Source organism: Leopardus geoffroyi, chromosome A3 (genome assembly GCF_018350155.1).
Source record: "Leopardus geoffroyi isolate Oge1 chromosome A3, O.geoffroyi_Oge1_pat1.0, whole genome shotgun sequence".
Classification (NCBI taxonomy): domain Eukaryota; kingdom Metazoa; phylum Chordata; class Mammalia; order Carnivora; family Felidae; genus Leopardus; species Leopardus geoffroyi.
The window spans coordinates 128,976,367-128,994,291 of record NC_059336.1 but is presented as its reverse complement, the minus strand read 5'-3'; the positions used below and the strand labels follow the sequence as shown (position 1 = coordinate 128,994,291).

The following is a 17,925-nucleotide window of genomic DNA, read 5'->3' as shown; positions in this document are numbered from 1 at the left end:
TGGATCTTAGATTTAGCCTCATGTCAACTACTCAAGCACATTTTTACTACAGCCTTAAAAGGGCTCTGTGTTGATTTAAATAAATAAAATAAAAAACAGATGAGGAGTCTTAGGACAAAATCTTATCTTTATTTTCTTTCTCAACATCAGGTACCCTGTGTGTCTGGTTATTCTGAAAAATACCACAGACATCAACATGGCACCTGCGACCACACCAGGAGGCAGACCCCGCTCAACCCTCCCCACCAGCTGCTTCCAAGTCACTCTGTGTAGAATTCATGTGGCATAATGAGGACAGCTGACATTTTCTTCGGTCTATACAAATATGGGTAAAAAGGAACTTTAGGAGAGTACTATTTCCACTGAACTGTAATTGTGTACTTTGCAAATGCAGCTTCAAGTAAGTTTTGTGGCCAGACTGCTACCCCCAAGCACCTTGGCATACAACATCAGAAGCCACTACTGACCATCAGTATCAGTTCATCATTCTCCTCCCTTGCATACCCCGTGAACTCTTTTCTGTGGTTGAGAAATACAAGATCACAGAACTTGTGTTTAGTTCAACAGCCCTCCTTACCTTCCCCCATCATATGGATGGAAGGACTGAGCCCTGGGGAGGTTCTGTGATATGTTGGGGTTCCTCGCATGAGTGCAAAAAGGAAAAGCCAGAAGGCAGGGGCCTTGGTCATGGATCTGGTGCTCCCCTTTCACCGCACGTCACACAGCCTCCACTTTGCCATTTCTACCCCCTCACGGGCTCTGACAGAGCGTATGATGGGTGCACACTGGCCGAATGCTCAACAGAAGGAAAGACAAATAAGAAAATGGCCTAGAGAGTCCTTCCTTTCCACTCACTCCTATCTGCTTCCCCAAGAAACACGGGTTTGGGGAATGTTTGGATATCCAGCTGGCCAAATGTCTATGCTCTCCCAGCCCATCAAAGGGCGTGGAAGGTTTCCACAACAGACTGGCAAGAGAGTAGGAACAGGACAGGCAATTCCCCTGTGTGGAAAGCAGCGTCCTGAGACAAACAACTGGTCTCTGTGCCCAGGAGTCCAGACGCCATCTTTGTTGTCCGAAGTCGGCCTTGTCAGTGTCAACCACCCCTGGAATAGTTGGTAAGTGTAGGGAGAGCACTAACCTCACAAAACCCGTGTTTGATTTTTACTACCGGGGTGACACTTGACAACATGCTTCAAGCCTTCGTTTCTTCATGCATAAAATGCAAAAAAAAAGTCATCCACCACACAATGTCATTCTGACAATTTAAATGAGAGAATATGCAAAACAATCAGCAAAATGCCTTACCCATAATAGTAGGAAACTCAGGAAATCGAGGCTCAATTCTAATTTGACCAACTGATACACCACCCAGGCCGTCATCTACCTGTTAGGTTTTTATCTTCCTAGTAAATGTGCCATGTAATCTCTTTTAGAAAAACCTTTTCATAAGCTCCGCAAGCTCCTTGGCATGGCAGCTCGAGGACTCTCCCAAGCTGGCCCCAAGCTAACCCCCTAGCCTCGCAATGTAACCGTAGCCCACACTCTAGGCTCCACACGCGGAAGCTTTTCTTCATTCCCCAGTGTCAACTGGTATCTTATCTCAGTGAAACACTGTCTCTTCTCTTCTTTGCAGGGCAAATGCCCGGTCATGTCTCAATACCGAGATACACACAAGTCACCCTGGACTCGGTTTCTTCAGCCTCGACAGCTGGTCCACTGGCAGGCCGTCTGCCCCAACAACCAAGTGCATACCCCATGCTGACATGCGTGTGGACCCCAGCTGCCCAGCAATACTGAGCACAGGCCTCACACTGACATCCGTGCTTTCCTAGAATCTGCTATGGAACCGCCACAGAACAGCCAGTAGAGGCGAGTGAATTCTCTAGGAGTTGAAGTTGTTTGACCTCATCACCAATCTCATCAGAAAAGTACCTCCCCCCGTTATTCTTAATGATCTTTCAAAATAAGTAAATAACCACGGTTACTAAGAATACAGCATGTAAACAAACGTAAACCTAAGTTAATTTCCCTGAGGGAGCCGGGGCCTGTACAAGAGGCAGAATGATATGATAAAAGATTCAAGGGCTTTTACTTGCCTGGGCACTGTGCTTGATTGGATATTTAAGCTTTTCACTCTTTGTGAGAACAGGTTCATCGCTGAAAGTCTCTAGGGTGAGGGGCGCCTGGGTGGCTCAGTCCGTTAAGTGTCTGACTTTGGCTCAGGTCATGATCTCACAGTCTGTGAGTTTGAGCCCCGCGTCAGGCTCTGTGCTGACAGCTCAGAGTCTGGAGCTTGTTTCAGATTCTGTGTTTCCCTCTCTCTCTGCTCCTACCCCATTCATGCTCTCTCTCTCTCAAAAATAAACATTAAAAAAATTTTTTAAAAAAGGACTATAGGGTGAGATTAAATACAAGTTTCACACCGAGTAAGTCTATTAGACTTATTTTGCTTAAACTCTTCCATGATAGAAGAAATAAGTAGTAAAAGAAAAAAAAAAAAGATAGACAAATGTACCGGAGAGAAAAATCACAATTTCTTCACTGACCCTAGTAGCCACAAGGTACTTCTGTTCCTAACCTTCTATTCTGAAGCCCACGGCATTAATACATCACTCATACACATATTTCTATAATTAGAAATCAAAGATTTTGTAAAACTATCCCAATTAGTAACAGCAATTAGTAACTACTTACTATTTAAGAAACTGTGGGTTGTATAAAATACAGTTAATTGTTCTAGCACTCAGTAAGTATGTACTGTGCATCTATTTCGTAGGCCCCGTGGAAAAACAGAAGCCAGGCTCAGAGAAATCCCATTTAGTATAGGAGATAAGCTGGTGGGAAGGGGTTGAAATCTAGGAGTCATCCCCAACATCCCTGAATCTCACTGGGTCTACCTTTGAAATATATCCAGGTCTACCCAATTCCCACCACGTTCACCGTCACCGCTCAGTTCTAGGCCACGTCACCCCTCTTGTACTGCAATGGTTCTAACTGGTCTCCGGATGAGGCAGAGAGTGCAGCAGTCAGCAAACACAAGGATTCCGTGGATTCGACCGCATTTGCCAACCCCCCTGCAGCTAGGATGAGTCGTGTTCCAGGCAATGGAATCCGAGCAGAGGTGACACGTTTCTTTTCTGAGCCAAGGCAACGTATAACCCACGTGCGTCATCATCCAGGCTCCCTTCTTTCCCAGCCGTGGCAGAGAGTGCTGGTCCCAGATGGCACCAACACAAGATGGCAGAGCTCCCATCAGCCTGGATCCTACGTGACTTTGTGGCAGACAGCCCTTTGCAGTCTCTTACTGGATTCGGAGCACAAGGGAATATTAACCTTGGTTGTGTTAAGCCACTGTGATCCTGGGGCTAACTGGGTATTCCAGCATTACCCAGTCGCACAGCGAGGTTTTAAAAACACAAATCTGATCACGTCACTCCTCTGCTCAAAACTATTTAACGGCTTCCTAATTTACGACAAATAAAATCCAGCCTTCAATGCCCTATGAAGCCCTATGATTTGTTCACCCCACCTTATCTGTCTAATCCTACTTCCTTCCTTTTTCTACACTCCTGCTCCGCTCCAGGCAGACTGGTCTCCGTGTAGTCCGTCAGCACCTTTCCACACGTGGGTTCCTCCGCTTGCGATGTTCTCCTCCAGGCATCCTCACACCTGGTTCCTGAGCTTCGCTCAGGACTTGGCACCAATGCTGCCTCATCAGAGAGGCCTCCCCTGGCCACTCTACGAAAGCTAGCACCTCCTGGTGCTGTCTCTGTCCTTACTCTGTGTTCGTTCTTCTTCATAACTGACACCCTGTCTTTCCATCTGCTGGCTGCCTCCCTGTCATTTACATTCCTAGAGCCCCAAACCCAGAATGGTGGCTCGTACAGAACAGCTGCCCAATATGTTGGATGTACAAGTGGGTGAATGACAACATTTTATTTATTTTTAATGTTTATTTTTGAGAGACAAAGAGAGACAGAGTGCGAGCAGGGGAGGTGCAGAGAGAGAGGGAGACACAGAATCTGAAGCAGGCTCCAGGCTCTGAGCTGTCTGCACAGAGCCTGATGCAGGGCTTGAACTCATGAATCACAAGATCACGGCCTGAGCCAAAGTTGGATACCTAACCGACTGAGCCACCCAGGCACCCCTCTCAGTTCCCATTAAATGGGAACACATTGCCAGAGAATCTTATTTCAAAGAAAAATATGAAAATGCAGATATCTGAGGAAAAAACATCATCCTTTCTCAAGCCTCCCCTTATCTGTCCTTCCAGAATCTGTTCAGAGTTCACACATCTGGAAGCGTCCCCTGACATCACCTCTTCTCGGGGTCACAAACCACTCGTAGGCGCTCTTAAAGCACTCTACGTTCATCCGCATCGAAGAACATATCGCACCACATTCACATCGTTGGGTTACTTTTACATCTCCTTGACTAAACAAGGAAATCCTTTCAGGGTAGAAACTGTGCTTTTTAAAATCTCCGTGTTTCCTAGCACCTAATTCAATGCTCGGCACATTGAAGACAGACAAAAAACAGCTGTTAGATTACTCAACTCTGATCAACGCGGTAGCTGGGGCTGGGGGAGAACCTTCAGAGGAGCAACGGAATGACATGTTCTCAATACGTCCCTAGAAACCTGTGGTCCAGAATGGGGCCAAAAGACTCCGATTTACCGCGGTGTCCTGTTCCTGTGAGAGGGCCTTTGGAGACTAAAATCGCAAAAGGATATTTTAAAGGACTTGAACAACAAAAAAAAACCCCGTGATCGGATGTGTGCCATCAGGACAATGCCACTTGTGGCAATCGGAAGCCACGCAGGAAGAGACACCGGGACATTAAACCCGTGGCGACCTTGAGCGTATACACCCGGTGAACACACGGTGTACGTGTGCCTTGGGCCGGGGGCTGGCAGCACAGACAAAATTAGATCAGGTCCCTGCCCCGGGGTACAGTCAAGTCCAGTTTGAAACACAGAGAGACAAAAGACGTCACACAGCAGCACGGTTGTTACAAAACTGCAATAGGGTATCTAGGAGACGGTACACAGGCCTCAGAAGGGGCGCTCCGGCCGACCGGAAGTGAGTCTGGCCGACCGGAAGTGAGTCTTCCGAAGGCGGCCACTGCCAAGACCAGCCTCTGCGGTGCGTAGGCGTGAAGACAGGCCACGCATCCCGAGGGGTCAGCAGGTCAAAGGGGCAAGTGGGGAACCCGGGAGTCGGCTGGCTCGGCTGGAATCCGGGGTGCACGCAGAGGTCTGCCGGGGAATGAGGAAGAGCCAAGCAGGCGGGGGGCACATGTAGGGGCCCGCTCGCCAGGCTGGCCGGACGGCTCTCTATCACCTACTGGGGAGCAGGGGAGCTGAGGCAGAAGTCGACACAATCAGTGCTATCATTTTCAGGTAATGGCTTGATTCAAAATTCACCAAGACAACTCTCCTCATCTGCGCGTGTCTGAAGGCCGATAAACCTTGCAGAGCAGAGACCGTTTGCTTTCTTTTTAAAATGAACACAGCATGGTTTTGAAGATAAGGCTGGTGTTTAGGAAATGGCAGGTGACTCAAGAAAACCCAGTTGCTACTTCCAGTCAGCTGGAAAAATCAGCGTCTGCATATACTGTTCACGTTGCTAATAGTAACTATATAAGATGATGGAAAAATCAAGGGCAAAATTCTTCACTTTTCTTTTTTTTAACATCACAGCAAATAAGACAGATGGAAGAAAATCTCTGGCTGATAAAGGACAGACCTATAGCCTCTCTTTTCAGGTCCCCATTTAAAACCTCCTGTACTTTGAGGTGCCTGGGTGACTCTGTTGAGTGTCCGATTTCGGCTCAGGTCACCATCTTGCCGTTGGTGAGTTCAAGTCCCGCGTCGGGCTCTGTGCTGACGGTTCAGAGCCTGGAGCCTGCTTCTGATTCTGTGTCTCCCTCTCTCCCTGCCCCTCTCCCACTCGCTAGAGCTGGTCTTGGCACAGGGGATACAAAGGCAAATTAAGACACAATCTCTACCTCTGAAGAACATACATCGTACTGGGAAAGCCAAACACAAAATAAGCACTTCTAAAATGTAACAAGTATAAAACTAAGCACGGGGGGTGTATCAAGAAAAAGGCAGGAAAGTCTTTACAAAGGAGGTAACATCTGAACCAGAACTTGAAGGATGAGCAAGAATTCACGTGGATGAAGCGGGTGGGGTGGATTTCAGGCAGAGACAGCAGCATAGGGACTTTAAAGAAAGGCTTTTATAAACGAGAATGTTCTGCGGCTGTGACTCTAGAACACCTGAGGGATCGAGTATTTTCCCCCCACAACCAGCGGCTCACTACCTCAAAGAATCTCAGGGAGGTGGAGGAGTGGGTACAGAGCACCAGCCAACAGTGCATCTGGGAAAGGAGGAAGAAGTGTTTTTGGAAACAAGTGGTCCCAGGACTTTGATGCTCCCTGGCTCCCCCACAACCCCATCCCCACAAAAAACTAGGCACTACCTCCTCTAGTGTCACTCCCGCACGAGACCTGGACGGTCACTGGTCGAGGGGTGAGGAAAAGCCCATGGTGGTGTCCACAGAGAGTCTGCGGGTGCTTGGGCAGGAGACTGCCCTGCAGGGGAACAGATGCAGAGGAGGGCTGGGCTCCCCAGGGGGCCACGGTGAGGAGCTTACACATTCTCCTGGTGGCCAGTGAGCTGCACACAAAGCTCTTCTGAAGGGTATGCCGGGGCAGAGAGTGTTAAGGGAATGAGTTTCTAAATCTTCACCTTCTCTAAAACCTCTGTCCTAAAACTGACCTTGAGAACATTCTGGAAGTCAGGATGTCAACCTTATTTCTCCTTCTCGACTCTCCTTTCACAGAGGACTTCCTCCACTTACAAAAGAAAGACACGCACCACATTTTTCCTGAATCTGACTCTGCCGCATGGACCTGGAATCTACAAAGTTCCAGACCACCAAGCAAGGGACAGCTGACCATCCTGGTGTGTGACAGGCCTCCGACAACTGGATAATGAATGTCTTTTCGCACACAGCACGGTTTCCCCTTCTTTTGCTTTCAACAAAATTTATGAAAGATTTAATGGAGTTGTCAGTTGATAAAGCATTAAAAATAATTTTTAACAACAGACTGACAAAGCTCCTTCCCCATCCACTGTGAACAAGGTTTTTAAATATTCCTATCTCTGAAAATGTAAAAGGGAAAGAACTGATGTTGAAGGCAATCTCAATCTAGCCATAACTAGCGCTCATCAAAGGGCACATAAACTAATTAAGAAGCAATATTTAAAGCCCTAAGCATCTCATTAAGAGGTACATTTTAAATACACTTTTAATGCTATGATAAATTCTTATGGATCAAAAGTTAACACATTTATGTTGTTTTCATCAAATGTATGACTGAAACAATACAGAAAAAAAATTTTTAAAAACTTCAGAGTGCTTTGGTGACAAGAAAAACTTTAAATGTTAATTTCTCTCTCTATAATTCTTTTTGATGCAGAGAAAGGACTTTTTAAGTATAAAGACGTATACTTTTAAGTATAAAAACACTGCATTGGCACAAAACAACTCAGTGTGTTTATTCACCAACTCCCAAACTCCTTCACTAAGAGACCTGAGCAGACTACTGTGAGATCTAGCAGTTTAAGTCTATGTCTCCGTCTCTAGGATGACCAAAGTCTTTTTTAATGTTTGTTTGTTTGTTTGTTTGTTTGTTTGTTTGGAGAGAGAGAAAGACAGTATGAGCCGGGGAGGGGCAGAGAGAGAGAAAAGAAGACACAGAATCTGAGGCAGGCTCCAGGCTCCGAGCTGTCAGCACAGAGCCGGATGCGGGGCTCAAACTCACAAACCGCCGAGATCATGACCTGAGCCTACCTGACCCGACTGAGCCACCGAGCGCCCTTAAGATGACCAAAGTCTCTCTTAAGATTCTTTCCTGAGAAAGCTCAAAACTGCCAGTAGAATCTACTGTTTATTTCAGTCAAAACGCAGAGATAGGCTGATAGGCCCCTGAACCCTTCTTGGAGCAGTGACTTTAGAAAGCTTGCCATTATAAATCCTCTCTCTGCCGCTTTGAGATGTAAATCTGGAAGCATCTCTTTAAAACACAGACATCCAAGGAGACATCCACGGAGGTGGTCCATGCTCCCAACCCCGTGGCAGGGTGGGGGCACAGCGTCAGTGAGCCCCTGCTTAACCCTGCACACTCTCTTCCGTCATAAAGACACAAGGAGTTGTTTCCCTTCTGGGTACGCGTCAATTAGCAAAGAGAGAGCGGCCCAGTTCTAGAAACCAGCCCCTGAGGGCCTTTCCTTTAGCACACCCCAGCGTTTATTCTCCTGCCTTTCATTTCGGAGAAGCCGAGCTCAATTAACACGGGCTGTCCTCCCTGCGGCAATAGTTACCGCTAAATGAAATCTGTCTTGGGGTGCCTGGGTGGCTCAGTTGGTTAAGCATCCGACTCTTGGTTTCGGCTCAGGTCATGATCTCATGGGTTCGTGGGTTCGGGCCCCGCGTCAGACCCCACGTCAGGCTCTGTGCTGAAGGTGCGGAGCCTATTAGGGAATCAATCTCCCTCCCTCCCTCCCTCTCTCTCTCTGCCCTTCCCCAACTCGCACCGTCTCTCTCTCTCGCTCTCTCTCTCTCTCAAAATAAATAAACTTAAAAAAAAATCAGTCTTTATTGCCTTTAACTAGTGCCCTTTATTTCTTGTTGACAAAAGAAACAGACTACAAGTCATTGGAAAAGAACACGACCTTTCTAACGCTAGAGATGTGATTGTTCTTGTAATTTTTATTTTTATTTTTTATTTTTAAAAAATTTTTTTTTTCAACGTTTATTTATTTTTGGGACAGAGAGAGACAGAGCATGAACGGGGGAGGGGCAGAGAGAGAGGGAGACACAGAACCGGAAACAGGCTCCAGGCTCTGAGCCATCAGCCCAGAGCCCGACGCGGGGCTCGAACTCCCGGACCGTGAGATCGTGACCTGGCTGAAGTCGGACGCTTAATCGACCGCGCCACCCAGGCGCCCCGTTCTTGTAATTTTTAAAGGGACCGTGGTAGTTATCAAATCGCTGTGTGATTTGTAGATGACTCTGGACACAAACAGAGCTACCTAACAGTTTTACTTTAATGCCAACATTTAAAATACAGAAAATTACATCTTCCTTTGTACCCATTTAAAATTATGATTAAAAAAAATCTTAGATAGCAAGTGCTAGGGTCTGAATGTTTGTGTCTCCTCAAAATTCAGATATTCAGATATTGAAATCCCATCTCCCAAAGGTGGGGCCTGGGGGGGGGGTACTTCAGTCATGAGGGTGAAGCCCTGGTTAAAGGGATTAGCGCCTTATAAAAGAGGCTCCAGAAACCATAAAAGACTCTTAAAAACTGAGAATAAACTGAGGGTTGATGGGGGGTGGGAGGGAGGGGAGGGTGGGTGATGGGCATTGAGAAGGGCACCTGTTGGGATGAGCACTGGATGTTGTATAGAAACCAATTTGACAATACATTTCATATTTAATAATAATAATAATAATAATAATAATAATAATAATAATAAAAAGAGGCTCCAGAGAGCTCCCTGCCCCTTCACTATGTGAGGACACAGGAAGAAGGTGCCAACTGTGAGCCAGGAAGAGAGCTCTCACCAGAACTCGACCATGCCCGTGCCTTTATCTTGGACGCTATTTCCCTGAGGTGTGATTTTTAGACCACGTGCATTGAAATAACTGAGCGCCACTGCAAAAGTGAGAATCCCCGAGCCCTTGCTAGACTTACAACTCTCTCTGTGGAGTTAGGGAAGGCGCTGGCACCGATGGAAAGAAATCTTTCCTTTGCACAAGCTTCCCCAGGTTAATTCTAATGGTAAAGGAAGCGTGCGACCTCTTACTGTAAGCTCTGGGGATTTTAAACTTCTGAAGGACCCAATCAACTGGCTGATGGAGAATGTGGGATGGCTGGAGGTGGCTTCTGGGATGGCAGCTGAGGGACAGGAAGGAGGTCACTGCAAGAGTCCAGACAGGTCGGGAGAGTGGGGCAGGGGGAGACGAAAGAAGGAGGCAGTTCTGGATTTAGACGACATTTGTAACAGAACTAAGGGATACCAACACGCTGTCCTGGGCTAGGTGCCCAAGGATGTGCTTCCCCTGGTATATGTAGCCAGGTGCCTATCAGCTGACCCAGCGGCTTCCAAACCCTTTTGTCTAAGACCCAGAGTAAGAAACACACTACATACCAAAACTCACTGTCTGTGTCTATATATGCATATATTAAAAGCAAACAAAAGTTTCCCGAAACAATACAATCCCTACCCTGGTGGGATGCATACCGACATTTTCTGATGTTAATCTACATACTAGTCTTTTTTGGTTTGATTGTTTTTAATACCGATCACAACACTTAATTACAGGCCGCACTAATGGGTCATAACTCAGTCTGTAAAACACCTGCAAATCCGCTCCAGCGACAACAGGATGGTTTGCAGGGGCCAGCAAACATGGAGGCTACAAAGTATCAAATTGCCTAAGTCATACTGAACTGACTTCATTAAAGAAGAAATTACTTTATGTTTTACTGATGGCATAACATTAATTTCTGTGTGGACACTGAATGCTGCACAGATGTTTTATTTCTAAGTCGGCTTTCCTTATTAGATTATGAGACCCATCAGAGCAGGGCCCATATCTTCTTCATTTTTTATTCCCAATGCTTAGATAGCACTTTAAGCACCGTTTTTAAGTTACAAATATAAAATATTATGACATAGTATCTTAAATATTATGCAACAGAAAATGAAAAATGAGAAGTCTTAACAATTTTGCTTTAATATAGTTAACCAGATATTCAACCACAAAAATAAGAAGGCATGTCTTGTCACATTCGGCTATATACTTCACAGAAAATCAATGTTATAACTTTGCCTTTTTGCTTTAACTATCAATTGCTTATATAATAAAAATGAATGATGCAGGACACAGAGGCCACTTTATCTCTGCCTTTTGCCTTGTAAAATAAACACAGAAATATTATTCTTCAGCAAGTGTGAATAGCCCTATCTTTTTTACTATTCACGTTCCGTGGTGACATAAGCTTCTCCATTCCTAAGTTTTTCAATAGCTTGAAGGTCACTTTTATCTTAATAGGGAAAGACGTGAAGAATGCTAGAAATGAGATGAGATATTACCGCAATCGGTAATGAATGCTACCGTCCAGCGCTGCTGTGCGTATACAGGTTTTAGCAAGCTCTGAAAGCACACATCCACTTTCATTTAAAAACCTTTTCCTATCATGTAATTATTAAGATCACTTTACGTAGAGCCACTAAGTTTATATCACAACCAAATGTAAATTTGAAAATCCAGATCTTAATCCGACACTTACAACTACACAGGGTCATTTAAAACCCAAACTGTGGCTAGAGTTTTCAAATTGGACCCAGAAGAAATCAATGGGTATTTTTTGTTGTTGTTTTGTTTTGTTTTGTTTTGTTTTTACCTTCTAGGTAAGAATAAAATAGAGCGATAAATAAAAGCAGAGGGGAACCGACTAAAACCGCGTACCTACTTGCACCCAGATCTTTATAAGGGTTATTTTATTTAATCCTCACAATAGCTACGCGTGAACATGTTCCAGATATCGTGGGCATCTTCGTGATATCCACTCAAAAGCACGTGTACCGGGGCGCCTGGGTGGCGCAGTCGGTTAAACGTCCGACTTCAGCCAGGTCACGATCTCGCGGTCCGTGAGTTCGAGCCCCGCGTCAGGCTCTGGGCTGATGGCTCAGAGCCTGGAGCCTGTTTCCGATTCTGTGTCTCCCTCTCTCTCTGCCCCTCCCCCGTTCATACTCTGTCTCTCTCTGTCCCAAAAAATAAATAAACGTTGAAAAGCACGTGTACCAAGAGCTGACCGTGTAGTCTGTAAAGGACCCACTCAGTGCTGCTGTGGGGAGACTTCAGGTAGATCATTCAGGGGACCCCACCCCTCTCACCACAGTGATTATCAGTGCAGGTAAATCCAGATCAAAGCCAATCAGGACCTGGCATACCAGGGCCACAGGGGTTGGTTTGGGGGTGATCTTATCAGCGTAAACTTAAAATTTCTGTGTGGTGCCTATGGGGAGCTTGCTCACTCGATCTGCCTGGATGTAAATTAGGAAACAGCATAGCCCCAATTACTTCCAACCATCACACCGAAGCAAAGAACCTTACGATGAAGCTAACACCATAAGACAGCGGGGGAAAAGAGATGGAAAGAAATTGGCTCCTTGATGACCACTCACTGCTGGGTCAGACGACCCTGAAGTCAGCCCCACCTCTGGACCTTTCAGTTCATCAGCCAGTAAATTTTCTGGTCAATTAAGCCAATTTAACTGGAGTTTTTACTTGTGTCTAAAAACATTCAAAAATTAATCTGTATATATATAGTAGTGATTATTGTTCTCCATTATACAGTGAGGAAAACTCGGAAGATAGAGTAATTTTCTGAAGGCCCAGACAGATGGCCACTCAGGAAATCTGACTATAAACTTGCCTCTTTCTCCATCACCATGCTACCATCAAAAGAACTTAAGATGCGTCTAAGATCCATCAACACATCAACATTCAATTCAACATGTTGAGAAGCCACATTATTAACGTATGACACTTTTCAAATTCCTGGGTCAGTGGTGATTTAAACTTGCTTTTCTCTGTTCTTCTCCTGAGAATTTTTGACATCTGCTGATCAGTGGCATCAATGTCTCATAGTTTTTAGACAGAGGCGTGGCATTAAATATCCCTCATCAGACCAGGTATACTGGACAAAAACTGGTTATGTTCTGATTAAGGAACTCTGCTAGGTGATTCAGTGAAGACAAAGAAAAATAAGGTTATATAGTATGTGGAATTTCCTCACAGGATGTTTAGAAAAATGCGCTCCAAAAACAAATACATACAGCACATATGCCAACGCTACAATAATGATCACAAGTCAGGTGAGTCTGGTGTTGATGCCTTACCCTGGTCCGTCACCATCACCCAAAAGACACTGCAATGACTATCAACAAAACCAAAAGGCAACTTACTGAATGGGAGAAGATATCTGTATATGATTTATCTGATAAGGGGTTAATATCAAAAGTATATGAAGAACTCATACAATTAAGCACCAAATAACCACAGATAATCTCATTAAAAAACAGGCAGAGTACCTGAACAGACATTTTTCCAAAGAACATACACAGATGGCCAACAGACACATGAAAAGATGCTTATTAGTAATCATCAGGAAAATGAAAAACAAAACCACATGAGATACCACCTTATGCCTGTCAGAATGGCTAGTATCAAAGAGACAATAAATAACAAGCGTCCAAGAAGATGTGAAGAAAAGGAAACCCTCATGTACAACTGATGGAAATGTAAACTGGTGAAGCCACCGTGGAAAACAGCATGGAGGTTCCTCAAAAAATTAAAAACAGAGATACCATATGATCCAGCAATTCTATTGCTATTCACCCAAGAAAAACAAAAACATTAATTTGAAAAGATATATGTACCCCTATGCTCGCTGCAGCATTATCTACAATAGCCAAGATATGGAAGCAAGCCCAGTGACCACTGATAGATGAATGGACAAAGATGTGTTATATACACCCAACAGAATATTACTCAGCCATAAAAAAGAATGAGGTCTTGCCATTTACGACAACATGGATGGACCCAGAGGGTGTTATGCTGTGTGAAAAAAAAATCAGAGAAAAACAAGTTATCATATGGAATCTAAAAAACAAAACAAACAAAACTGAAACAGACCCATAAATACAGAGAACTGGAGGTTGCTGGGGGGTGGGGGGTGGGGCAGGTATTAGGCCAAATAGGTGAAAGGGATCAAGGGCTACAAACTTCCAGGTATGAAATATGTAAGTCATGGGGATGAAAAGTATAGCACAAGAAATACAGTCAATAATAATGCAGCAACTCTGTATGGTGACAGATGGTAACTATACTTACCGTGGTGAGCACTGTTATCATGTACAAAATGGCGGAATCATTGTGTTATACACCTGAAACTAACAGAACATGGTATGTCGACTATACTTCGATTTAAAAAAAGGAAAAAAGATGTTGCAGTGGTTTCACATTGGTGTTTTCCTGTCCCTAGGCTGGTGCCATAGGTTCCTTCTCCAATCATCACCAAACTGATCTTTCTTTTTTGTTAAGTTTATTATTTAGAGAGAGAGCGAGAGCGCGTGCGCACATGTGCATGTGTGAGCCAAGCGGGGGGAGGGGCAGAGAGAGAGGAGACAGAGAGTCCCAAGCAGGCTCCACACTGCCAGAGCAGAGCCTGAGGTGGGGTTCGATCTCACGGTTTGTGAGATCGTGACCTGAGCCAAAATTGGGTTGGATCCTTAACTGACTGAGCCACCCAGGTGTCCCCAAAGTGATCTTTCTAAAGTGAGAATCTAACAGCATCACTACCTGGCTTAAAGTTTATGTCTGATCCATGACCAGGACAAAATATAAACTCTTTAGTCAGGTATGTGAGAGTTTTCATTACCAGCCCTGCCTTATCACCATAGCCTCATTCTTACCCTTTCATTCATACCATATTTCTTGTAGTTTACTGAAGGTACTAGGTTTTGGGGGTTTTTGTTTGTTTATGCCTTTATGACAACTACTATATCTGTCTGGAATGTTCCTCCCCTTCTAAGCTTTCCTTCCATGGTACTCATGACAAATATCCTCATTTATTAAGACTCAACTCGAAGACTCTTCTTCTCTGGGGCCTTTCCTGGCTATACCCCAGCCCTACTGACCGTGTCTACCTTGCTTCTTCCACATCACGAATCACATATATCAAATCATCAATTACGAACCTATCACAAATGTATCCGTTGACCATCTTTCTCTGTGAAGAGTACCTCCAGCTGCCAAGTAGACAAAAACAACCAGTATCCCGAGGTGGGCGTAATGACACCGGATCTTCCCACCGGTACCAAGGCTCAGAAAAAGCAGTAGGCAATAGCTCAGAAGAGGGGGCGTGGCTTTTTATTCCAAATTCCTTTGCTGCACAGGCTGGAGAAAGTATTCATAGAAGAGCGATTAGGAGGTAAATCCGTTTACAAGTTTAAGCAGTACTAAAATGAGAGAACGGAGTTTACAGGATGAACAAAGAATGGGGAAGTCAAGAGAAGCCACGGCACTGAGGAATTACAACCGCACAAGACGCGGTTCGGAACTGGGGAGTCGGCCGGGGAAGAGCATTTCAGTAGGGACGGTATTTTCAGACTTCTCCACTGCTTTATTTTCATGGTAAAACATGCTCTGGCATTTGCGGCACATGATTCTGAGGTGGCTTCTTTATTCCCGTGTCATCCCCACGACTTCCACCCGCTGCGGATTCAGAACCTGTAGCCTTCCCAGCAAGGGGCGTGCCTTCCTTCTTGCACTTCCTAACGGGGAGGCCTGCGGGGGCCGCAGAAACACATTCCGGCTCCGTGTCCCGCCAGACTCGTCTTTGGGAGCAGGGGCACCATCATTTACGATTGGACTGGCCAATTTTCAATCTCTGTCACTAATTATTACTTTAGCCAATTTGAAATCATTTTCCCAGCGCAAACAGAATGCGTTTTCAGTTTGCAGTCGGGCCAATAATCATGATCGCCCCAGATGGGCTTCCTGCAGCCAAATTTTTCAGGCAAGGGAGATAACAGAAAGCGAGATTTTGGGAGCAGGCCTTTATGTAAATCCTGACTTTGCCACTTTTAGCTCACAAGACACTGGGAGCTGTTATTCGACTTCCCTGAGCCTTCATTTTCTTTTCTGTAAAAACGGTGCTAAGGCATTTACTTCCCAGGGCTGGCTGGACAATTCACAGAGGAGCATCACAATCAACATTCTCTTCTTTCTCTTCTGGCATCTGTTTGGAAGGCTGGATGTGAAGAGGTAAGTGAAGGCAACTGGTCCACCCATACCAGGACTCGGCCCGGAGGATTATGGGTAGACTTTTGGAAGGGAATAGCAGTTCCCCTTATTGTTGGGGGGGTGACGAGGACACTGACTGATGTTTAAGGGCCAACTTTTAGACTTCTGCATGTCCCAATATCCACGGCAAATGCACGTCCGCAATCCTCCTTTGAGGAAGCAGCCAAAAGGAGCCTGTTAAAAATAGGCTATCTGCTTGGCTTCATAATCTGAGCACGGCTGATGGCACCAGAGACTAGCACTGTGGCCAAAGGCAGCCACAGAGGTTGGACGGTGAGACAATTAAAAAGGATTGGGTCAGGGGCAATCTTCATATGCACGGTGTGGGGGTTCACACCTCCAAGTCATGACTTGTGAGTTGTTCACTGAGAAGTTTCCTTCACTCACATCCTCAGTGGACACAGTATTCTTACTATCATGTCCCATAAACTGAAGTGATCAGACTTGGGGCGGGCGGGGCGGGGGGGGGGGGTCCTTACCGCCTGAAAGAAACCAACAGTCACAGAATTCTAAAGCAGAGCTCACTGTAAATCTGCCGTAGCAAAGAACACGTGGGACTGTCCTTCCTTAGGTCCCTGAGCTAGCGCTCAAGGCTAACTCCATGCACTACACGGCTCCATTCTGAGCCACACTCGTGTTTACAAATAAGATGTACCAGGCCACCTGGGTGGCTCAGTCAGTTGAGCGCTGACCTTGGCTCGGATCATGATCTCATAGTTTGTGAGTTGGAGCCCTGCGTCAGGCTCTGTGCTGACAGCTCGGAGCCTGGAGCCTGCTTCAGATTCTGTGTCTCCCTCTCTCTCTCCCCCCCTCCCCAGCTTGTGCTCTGTCTCTGTGTCTCTCGCTCAAAAATAAACAAACATTTAAAAAAATACAAAATAAACAACAAACAAGACGTACGGAGCACGAGCATGAGGAAAGCGGAGGCTGATCTCTTCCTGCCAGTTTATGCTTTCAAATGTTTTACACGTGGAGCCATTTCCAGGTCACTGCCCTGACAAAGGCACCTCAGTTTTATATTTTAGTGACTGTCCCCTAGCTGCCCCATTACCCTGCACAGACGATGTTATCAGTTTAAATTAAGTAAGTGAAAATAAATTTGTAAAACAGAGCTACAGTTTTTGTATAAACAGTATGTTCAGAACAAGGTTTCAGAATGTGACAGACTTAAATTCAACTCCTGGTTCTGTCACTCAGATGCTAGCAGTTTAGGTTAAGTCCCCTAGCTTCTCTGAGCCTGTCGTATGCACCACGAAAGAGGGGCGGCATCGTCTACCGCGCCCGGTGGTTACGGAGAGCGGATGAACTACACTAGGCACCAGCACCTGGACAACCGGGCACCCAGCCGCTACCTCTGTCCCCTCCTTCCGCGGTCCTTCCCCAGGCTGTGGCCCTTCACAGGCGTCCACTGGCTTAACTTCATCTCCGCGTCACATTCAAAGTCACTGGTCTTTAGGGGACTCTTCATAACAGAGGCCCATTTGGACCAAACTCTCCAACTTACTAAAGTTAGACTTTTTATGCGTTTGTGAGCCTACAAAATAATGATGTCCTGGACCTCATTTATTTCAGCTCCAGTGACCTGCCTTCTCAGTTCCTAAAGCAGAACTGTGTCATGTGATCACCGTCAAGTCTGCAATCGGAAGACCTGGGTGTGAAAATGGGATTGGACCCTTAGTCCTATTTAAAACTCAGGACGGTGATCCGTCAGGAATCTGACCTTCCCACTGGAGATGGTAATATCTGCTCCATCACCACCCCTCTAAGAGATCTGGGACTGTAAGATGACCTAACGTACGGGGAAATTATTACACTCAAAAATCCACGTTCATTTTCATGCTGCCTTGAATTCCTTGCTCTGTTTTTACCAATGTTTGCCTTGTCTTCCTAGGTCGTTAAGGCCACTGAAAGTGGGGATCACATCCCACATTTCCTTAGGGTTTCCTGCAATGGACCAGCACAGGGCTAA

At 45.6% G+C, this 17,925-nt stretch overlaps 1 protein-coding gene across 5 annotated transcripts in view; it reads right to left on the bottom strand.

Moving 5' to 3' along the window:
* The window catches only part of NBAS (NBAS subunit of NRZ tethering complex), a 360,511-nt gene that overhangs the window by 53,192 nt on the left and 289,394 nt on the right, over positions 1-17,925 (bottom strand). The window lies entirely within an intron of this gene.